Source organism: Nestor notabilis, unplaced genomic scaffold (genome assembly GCF_000696875.1).
Source record: "Nestor notabilis isolate BGI_N333 unplaced genomic scaffold, ASM69687v1 Scaffold36089, whole genome shotgun sequence".
Lineage (NCBI taxonomy): Eukaryota > Metazoa > Chordata > Aves > Psittaciformes > Psittacidae > Nestor > Nestor notabilis.
The window spans coordinates 1-10195 of NW_009944744.1; the positions used below are offsets into that span (position 1 = coordinate 1).

Below are 10195 nucleotides of genomic sequence, written 5' to 3' on the forward strand. Positions count from 1 at the left end.
TAAGGGTCCCCAGTCGGCGGAGTCGACCGGAGACCCTCGGGCGCTGGTTTTGCTGCCAGTAAGAATCCAGCTGGAGCTGAAGAAAATGGGGCTTTGTGTATCCCAGAGTCGGCTGAATGTTCAATGCAGAGGGAAAGGCAGACACGGAGCAGGAAAGAGATATAGCTACTCAGGAACGATACACTTGCTGCCGCCATCATCATCAGTAATAAAAGGCGAGGCATTAAAGGGGAAACACGTTGGCATACAGCTGTATTCTCTGCTCTTCTGTGCACTTACTGTAATCAACGTCTTACCAGACTGGTGCGTCTGAACAGTTTGAGGAGAAATTCACCCTGAAGCTGGAAACCAAGAGACAAAAAATTCTGACGGCTGCTTCAGGGGGAGCAGGAACAGACTTTCTGCCAACTACTAAATAAAAATAAATGCATGTAAGTGGTAATGTTCAGTTTCAATTTAAGCATATTCACCTATTTCATCTACTGAAAACAGTTAAACTATTTTACGTGAAGCAAAATCACTAGTGCCATACATTAAAATAATGAATGTGGAGCGTATCTCCTCCTTGCTGAGCTACAACCAAGACTGCCGTAGAAAGCAAGTGGATGCGCCCTGTGGTTATTGTGACTCTGGTAAATCTCAGGATTTTATCAGTTAAAGTTCCTAAGTGCTGTGTGGATTTTCCTCCCAGGTTATTCTGTATTTATTTACAGTTCACCAAACTAAACTAAAACTGTAAAGTTATTCTCGGGTGTCACATTCACCATTAATTTAAAAGAGAAATTAATTTAATGTTGTAACATTATACATATACATCATCATTATACATAATACATCATCATTCAGAAGTTACCTAAATATCTGTGCAAAAACTGGTATTTAGAGGACCTTACACAGATATCTGGGGATCATCTGGAATTATGTTCCAGATCATAAAAAACCTCATATGCTAACAAATCAACCATCACAGTTCAGCTGATGACAGGCACAAAGTTCTTAATACTGTATCAAGCTGTAAGTGGTCTTTTCTGTGTGAAGCCATTATAATACTAGTCTTACCTTCATATCTTCTGATGTCAGTTACACCAGTTTACTTCTGCATGTTTAACAACTTTAATTGAAAGTTTTGTATGCTATTATCAAGTTGAAGTTTTTGAACCTAACAAGTTAAAATAATGCTTTCTATTACTGTAGTTCTACTTGTGACAGTACAGATGCTGCCATCTAGGTCCAGCTTACTCAAAATGTGTTTTGAAACCATACAACTATCCAGACACCACACAGCAAGAGATTCATTTTATATGTAAGTCCAAATACTTGCGTAGCTCTAGAATTAGAGACAATTTGATTATAAAATTAATTCCAAAATAATAGATATGGTTTATTAAATAACCAGTTTCAGTTAAGGTTTGTCTTAGATTTTTGAAACCTAAAACAATTAACAAAGATTGAAACAGCATAGACTTCTTACTCTGACTTCATCACCATGCTGAGGCAATTCTGCATATTGGTAATGTTACAGTAGGATTGAGAAAGTATTTTACATATTTGTTTTGCAAATGCATAGTCCAAACATAGTTTATTTCTTTCTCAAGCTGTGCTGCTTCATTATATATTCCATTTGACTATTCCCTGTGCCCCACAGTACAAGTTTTGCTAACAGCATTCATTTGGTTTATTCACACACTAGTTATTATTTTCCTGTTTTGCTATGTAAATAATGAGTACATCTTACATTGTTAATTTTATAGTTTGGGGTAAACTAGAGAAATTCTCCCTTTACTTTTCACCATCGCCTTAGTTTCATCCTTTCAAGCCAGAAGGCTGCCTTAGTTGAAGTCACTAGGTTTTAAAAGTTGCTTGCTCTGTCAAAACCATTCTTCAAATCATGATGTTACCCTTAATCACAGGTGGACAGATCCCTGCCAATCCTGCTCATCCTGACTGCTGATGGCAAGACCAGAGTCCAACAGACCCTTGTTTCTGCAGATTGGTTGGTTTGTGAATTGCTTTCTTTATCCCCTGCCTCCACTTCTAACCCAGCCAGCGGGTTCACAGCTTGAGCCGGTCTGCAGCCATCACAAATGTGGCCTCATCCATCTCTCTCTTGTGCTCAAGCAGCTACAGGGGCTTATCGAAAACTAACCCAGATAATAATTTGTTTTTCAGAGACTGGATCCATTGGCTGAAGGATCATGCCACATACTGGATCATTATACCAGATGGGTCATTACTAAACCACCTGCTGTGGGTATGTCAAGATGACGAGAGCACTTTTATAAAAATATCAAAGATGAACAGAACGTGCGCATGCACTGACAGATCAGTAACTCACTTTCTATTACGGTAAATAAAATGTTTGAGATGACATCTCTATTTGAACAAGGTAATACTAAGCCAGATACACGGATCTTCACATCCAGAAGTTCGTTCTGCCCGATTTGTAGAACCTGCAACCACATGGATGTTCCATTGTAGCGTTATGTTAACAGCATCACAGTAGCAAATCTTCACAAATGAAATTTTGGGAATAAGTACCTTCTAACATAATTCTGTATCTGGCAATACAAGAAGTGTATCTGCAATGACAAGAAAGGGGCCAGCATTCAACCTGCAGAGCTGAGAGACTGCAATGTCCTCACATGCCAGTGAGCCTGAAAACATCAGCTTAATAGACAGCTCCCTTCTAACTGCATTTGTAGGGTCTGTGCAGGAATAACCTAACAAAAGATGTTTCTGTAACTTAAGTGAAATATAAAAATCTTAACAAGCAATATACGTTGAAAATGCATAGCTAGTGCAGAACAGGTATCCCACAAGCCTACTAACATAAAAGATATTGCAACATAGCTATTATTTGTGTCTCATTACAAATCAGGTAACCTGTAACACACTTCAGAGGTTCACCCTGTTAAGAAAATCTGCATGTCTATATTCATACAATTCTAGAAAGCCATCATGAGGGAAAACACACAGAAGCTTGCAGCAGCTAAAAAATGAAAATGCCATAGAGCCAAGATAAATGCATAAACAGGTCAAAGTTTGTAACTGAACATATTATTAGAACAAGTTAGTAAAAAGACAATGCTTTAGGTGAAGAAAGGCGTCTTCGGGTCCACATCACAATAATCTGAAAACTAAAGCTTCAGTTCCACCACCAAAGTCTAACTGCTGGCTGGCTGCATATTTGTGGTTCATTAGAAATACCTTGTAATAGGTAGTACAAAAATCGGTACAAACCATGTGGTGTAAGCAAAGGAGTCAAAATCTACAACGGATTCCAAACAGCTTAAATGAGGAAGAGGTAAGTTTGGCACAGAGTTGAGGAGGGGAAGGGGTGTGAAGGCAAAAAAGCAACCAAACCTTTAAAGGTTTTAAGAAGGGAAGACACAGCAGGATAGCGCAAGATTTTACTGTTGCAGTATTACTCAAGCAAGAGATTTACCCATAGTAACCATGCACAGAACATCACTGGTTGCACTAGTGATAGCAACCTAACAAAAAAATGAGGCTGACAAAGCACTGATTTTTGCCTTAATTTTAATGCTGAAGCTATTACTATTGTTATTGGTTCTTCTCATCATTTTAATACATTTGAGATAACCAGATTTTTCAGACTACCAGTCTATAGCTGTCCATAATATTGGACTACTCCCTTATCTCCCCACCCCAAGCTCACAAAGGTCTAAATCCATTTCCTGATTCTTGAAAGATGCTTCTCTGGCTCACCAGCACTTTAATTTTTGTGGTGGTGGATAAGAACGTATTGATAATTTTACTCCAGGAAATATACTAAGTACAATGCTACAACAGAGGAGACCACCTAGTAAACCACAGTGCCTGAAAGCGTCCAGATGCCACAGGCACTCAATCTGGGAGTAGTTTTGTTTCTGGGCTACATGCAGTATGTATGACAGAATGAAAAAAAATAGTTATAATCCTTTCCCCTCTACTAACCCCCTCAACGCACCAGGAAAAGTGGTAAGGAAAAAGCTACAGAAACAGAACAAGGGAGCTTTTGACAAATAGATAACTGATGTTCAGAGCAAGAACCTATGTTGGTTTATACCCAGTTTATTTTTATGTACTTAAAAGAATTAAGCAGCAACATTTAATCTGAAAAACTGCCATTCTAGGAAGGACATACTTGCTTCACACTGTAACCTGCTGTTGCAAATATGATGTCTGACCACTGCCAAACTGCCCTTCCATCAAATTACAAAGCTTCTGTAATGCTTTTACCAATAGCTGACATTTGAAGTTTCCCACGTTTGTTGTTTTATAGTAAAAATAGCTTTCAGTGTTGTTTTATAGAGATTTAAAAGTATACCAAAGGTATTTACAGAAGACAGTTTTAATGGCAGCTTGCAGAAAACTTTTCTTCAGCCCTGGAGCACACCAAAGCAGCAGAGTAAACACAGGACCTTCATTTCAAGGTATTTCCAAGAACAGGTATTCATTTATAGAAATTAGGTTTCCAGACATTTTTATGTAGGTATTGAAGTAGTATTAACTTTTTCAATTAATTTTGTGTGCCTTCTGAGTTTCACTCTGGCAGTAGCTAAAACTTACTATTAGAGTTTGTAAACTTTACACATTTTCTGCTACTAAGTTTCCTTTCATAAAGTCTATTTGATCCAGATGCAGGACTTCTGTAATTGTTTCCAGCCTTGTGACCAGCATTTCTGTCAGTAATTTTGTGACATGCAGAGTTGAGGAAACATTTATAGTTAAAAGTGGCAAAGAGTCTACAAGTATTAATACAAAGACATTCTTACTTAGAAAGCAGCAATTTGGTAATTTATGCATCCATGTATGATAGTTGTTTTTAAGAAATACATGTATTTCTTCACTTCAAAGCAGAAAGTCAGTCACCCCTCCTTCCTTACCTGCACACCCACTGTTTTCCTTCGGCTTTTGAAATTGTGTAAGAGCAGAGCCCTGGTTACACAGAAGTCATCAATTTCTCACGTTCAGGGCTGGGTAAGTTGCCTTCGCCAGCATTTCATTTTACTTTGAACCCTTTAAAGTTGCTTGGTATCTCAACACCCTACCTAGAAGTAATTATTGCCTGTTCCACTGCAAAACCAGTAGAAGTAGACAACTTACAGAGAATGCGTGTGATCCAGCAGAAGATACTGTTCTGTGAAGAAAGATGAAAGGTACGTCTCTGTTCAAGGCTCTGCACATCCAGCAAATGGCTTTCCTGTGCTGAAAGGCCTCACATAATCAGGGGCTATTCCACTGCCAGTAGTGGGAGAGAAAGAGACAGTGTCAGCTTCTCTCAAGCCATTCAATTCTGCTCACTATTCTTTCCTCCACAATGTACTCCTCCAAGCTAAGTCAGCTAGTCCAGCTCTTAAGATCCCAAAGTTCCAGGGCAGCTACTTAGTCCAACAATGCTGCTTTTTGGAATAAAAATCCACCTGGAATACCTTGTATTATGGATTAATTTTTGTCCCTTTACATTTTAAAGATCCTTTTCTAGGTATCCACTACCCTAAGTTCAACTGAAAAGCTTATTTTCTACTTCAACATACTGAAAGAGTAGATTTGACAATCTATCAGAGCAGTATTCTGCTACCAAACTGCATGAATACACTTTATGTCACAGCTGTCATGTTAAAAGGGAAACATCTGAGTTGCTTCTGATGATGACCTAGTTCCACTGCTCAATAAAGTTAGAGGCTAAAATTTACTCATCTTCACGTGTAGGCAGAAATACTGGTCTGTGACTTCCACTGCAGCAGCGCAAGGTTGTACCTATAAAGTAACTCTGCTTTCTTAAAGTTAATAATCTGATCAGTATTTCTAAAGTAAGTCTTTTAAGTTAATTGTTGGCATCCAAAGCAACTCAACCCCCCTTTCCCCAACACTGTACATTACCTCAAAATGCAACTGCGGAGGAAAAAGCCATTGGACAAACGAACTTCAGTTTTGCTCCTGAAGAACTGAAAAATACCGCCACCCTGTGGATGCCAAAATGTTTAAGCTTTCCAAACTAACAATACAACAGGATCTGCTGCAGAGCAGGTGAAGAGAATTTTCCACACCAAAAAACCCCAGGCCAACAAAACCACCACCGACCATGTAAGAAAGTATAGGCTGCAACTATAACAGCGCTGGCTTAAGGTAATTCTCTGTAATTATATCAGGGGAAGTGCCAAAACACCTTGACATAGTGTTTTGGGGTTTTTTTTGTTTTTGAAATATAGCACTTGCTACAAACATCTGCTTTCCTCTTACCACTAACAAGAAAGGATTTTAACAGTGAAGCTGTTTTCCACAGTACATCTTTCACAAAGATACTTTAGTGTGATGTTAGTCATAAGTTTACTTACAGCGTTGCAACTTCCTTAAAAATACCAGTTTAAGCATTTCCACATCGTCTAAGGGTTCCTACATTCCACATGAAAGCAGCCCTTATGTAGTGAACACATAGCACATAATTAGGTCAATTAGTTATTTCTAAATATTTATACCAGTTACTTACCTCAAGCCTACGTAACATACTGCAAAACACACATTTAGCAGGTAAAAAAACTCACAAAAACAAGGCAAGAGATTCAGAAGTGTGTCTGTCTTTGAATGATCTTTCACGCCTTTTGGTAAGAACCAGAGTGAACAAAGAAAGACACACCAAATACAACTGGGTTGCAAGTTTTAACGTTTATTTCCCCAAGACAGCCTAGCCTGCACTCTACTTGGATAAATTTCACAAGCTAGTTTCCGCTGCTTCTAGTTTTAAACTTTAACCATGTTTCTGATGACAAGGAATGCTGCAAAAATACTCTAGTCCAACAAAGAGTTATGATCACAAAATAATCTTTATCCATTCTACAGTGTTTCAGAATTACCAGTTGATTTTAAAACACAAGGTAGATATAGATGCTAATGGTGGCTAATCTGGTACATTTTATTATAGCAAACTGTTGTTCATGCAACACTTGTGCTCAAAGGGGAAGGCACAGCATTTCCTACAATGAGCCACCTTATAAAGAGTTCATTTTGTACAAATTTGTAACATCACCTTTAATTTAGTGTGCAGAACCTCAAAACTGAGGCAGTACTCCAATTATAAAAACACTTGCATTCTTTTTGTGCAAGTTTTAAAAATACAAAGTTTTCTCTCTAAAGTGGCTCAAAATAGATTGTTCATGGCTGCCTACATCTAAGATAAAAAGAGTCTAAAACAATTGGATTAGGCATAGTAAAGGTGTTCAAACCATGACTTGATTTGTACATCTATTCACACCTCTTTTTCGGTCTTTATTCGGCAGTACATATGCACCAAATTTCATTTTTAGAAGTTTCCATATCATTTTCATAGAAAACAAAGTTTGAAAACAAGTAACATTGAAAACACAGCACAGTATTATTCTACCACAACGGAAACATTTGGTTACAGGACTCAACAAAATCTAAAAATGAACTATGCTGTAGATTACCACATGCAAAGGTCTTCATGTTATCTTTGAAAATGAAAAGGATGATATTTTATTACCACATTTTACTGCTTCCTACTATTATGGCAACTTGTGTACTGCAACACAGTCTATTTGAAGGGAAATGTATGATTTTTTTCATGCAAAAATCTACAAATTAGTTTTGATGATATGGAAAGCTTTTCATAACATCAAACATTCATCTGGTGCAAATGCACAGGGAAGCCTTCCTGAAATTCTGACTTTACAAACAACTAATAAGCCATACAGGAAAGAAAAGTAACTGAAAGAAAAATAAGAGGGAAAAAAAACCAAAACAAAACAAAAAAAGAAACACAGGCTGGAGGAGTAAACCAGAGTCTGCTGCTAAACCGGTCTTCATTTGTGTGTCCAGTGTAAGTTAACACTTATGAACTCATTTTGATGATTTACTAGGTTTATTATCAGCCCCCTGAAGGCGAATCAAGCTTGCATGCGTTCACATACAGCATCACAACCATACTCTCGTACACACGCCACTCCGGACTAGGAGCCTGCTTCAGGACCGAAGAGCCCCGTGTTTGAAACGTGAGCCTGGCTCCACAGCATTGAGTCCAGACATTCATTCAACGTTGTCCATTCACACGGTGCTTCATAGCAAGGCCTGGGCTCATTCTCCTTGGACTTATGTGGGCATCCTATTCTCTTATGCTTTACAAGGCTTGATGATGATAGTACTGCATTTCCCCCCAATTGCTCTAGTAAGTCATTGTTCCTTCTCAGGCACTGAAGATCTTTGACCTGTAGCCCTTTTTTCTTTGAACAATCTAAATAAGCATTCAGTGTGAAGTTTTTCATTACATTTTGCCACTCATTCTCACTCGCACCCACTCGCCATCTTGACTTCATTTGGGCTTTTCTGTGATTCCAAATGAAATCTTCACATTTTCTTTCCCGATTTAATGCAGCAGCGGATCCCATGAGCCAAGATTGATGGATCAAACCTTTTTTTATTCAGAGCTGCATTGTACCTAACTTCCGAAATACCACTCTAAAACTGGAACCCTTCTGCTGGTACATTGGCAGATGAATTGAAACCAAATGTTCCGCCTTGTATTGCTTCTGGAACAAGGCTAGGATCTTCGTCAATCTGTAACAGAACGAGGATATCATGAGTAGGAAAAAACAAAGCCTCACCAAAAAGGAGCTGCACAATCCTAAAAAGCATCTCTCTCTTCTCCTAATATAATTCCTAGCATCGAGTCTTGCCATTCTTCTTCACCAGTTTAGTAACTGCACTATAATGACAAAGTGCTTTAGGCTGAAATGCTTTAGCTCATATTTGGTAGGTATATGGCACCCAATAGTCTCTCGTTTATGTAGTTTTCACTCCTGGAAGCATTGTCAGTCACGTATTGTCCTTATTGCCAGCTTACAAACCATCACAGTTCCTAAGAGAACACCAATACCATTAAATCAAGCAAGGATTAAGATGAAACTCATTTTCGGTTAAATAGGTAGTATACAAGTTACAAAACTGACACTAGATTAAATTCCAAGTCTTCCTCTACATGTGAAGTTTGAGTTGCTAAAAAAGATTTGCATCTTACTGTTCATGTAAAAGTCAAACTCCAGCACAAAAACTTCAATGTGGAGAGCAGGGCATGAATGCAACTGAGCTCTACTGTTTCTGGAGTAATTTTTGTTTCTGCAGTTATTTTTGCTTTCCAAAGTTCTTCAGGTAGAAAACCCTCACTTCATGACACAGACATAACTCACTTACTTCGTATGCAATTAAGCTTTTTGATTTAAAAGTGCATACAAATCTAAAACCTTCTTTTATGTTACATGTTCAAAATGAAAGCATTCTTGATGAGCACATCCTACCTCTGAAATTACTGAAATATTTAAAATAGTTTGTTTCTTAAGAAGCAGGAACTCAGATTCAGTACTCAAGTCAGCAGGGAGGTTATCAGATGTGAAGTACCAAGCTTAGAAGTTGACAGTCAAGAGTGTTATTCAAAGCCTAGTATTGTAAACCCTAGAGACAGGATTTAAATTAGGCAAATCTTCAGATGCTTCATTATGAAGAATGGCAACATATGCAATAGCTTCAAATAAGGGTCATTTTTCACTGAAAAAACAAACAAATGTCCCAAAGCAGGCTTCAGAGGTGCTGCCTTGATCTTGAACCATCTTTATAAATATAAGCAACTACAAAAGCAGACTGCAGAGCTATTACACACTTACATCATCTGAAGAGAAGAACTGATCAATGATCTCATAAGCCAGTTTGTAGATGTCTTCATTTTCATGATTTTGTAGCTGTTCAATTTTCTCCAGGCCTACAAATAAATACACAAGAAATGTAACTGACTTAAAATACTAAGTTCAGTCAAGATAACTTCTCCCCCCTTAAGGCTTCATTATACAGAGTAACTAAAAACAAATCTAGGCATAGAGTGACTATGAGTAAGATGCTGTTAAAGTCATATGACATACTTAAATCAAAAAAGCTTCTTAGGGATTCCAGGAAATATAAACTGAAGAATACATACCATGACAAAAAAAAAAAAAAAATCATGAAAGATCACAGAATCATAATCATTAGGGTTGGAAGGGACCTCTGGAAACAATCTAGTCCAACCCCCTGCCAAGGCAGGGCCACCTAGAGCAGGTTACACAGGAACATGTCCAGGTGGGTTCTGAATGTCCCCAGAGAGGGAGACTCCACAATCCATCCTGGGCAACCTGTTCCAGTGCTCTGCCAC

At 38.1% G+C, this 10195-nt stretch overlaps 1 long non-coding RNA gene across 1 annotated transcript; it reads right to left on the reverse strand.

The window, feature by feature from the left end:
* Nucleotides 1-6653: 6653 nt before the first annotated feature.
* LOC104411967 lies at nucleotides 6654-9771 on the reverse strand. The gene is made up of 2 exons (XR_719953.1): nucleotides 9675-9771; nucleotides 6654-8574 (listed from the first exon to the last, which is right to left on the reverse strand). It is a non-coding gene; the product is annotated as an uncharacterized LOC104411967 (long non-coding RNA).
* Nucleotides 9772-10195: the final 424 nt, after the last annotated feature.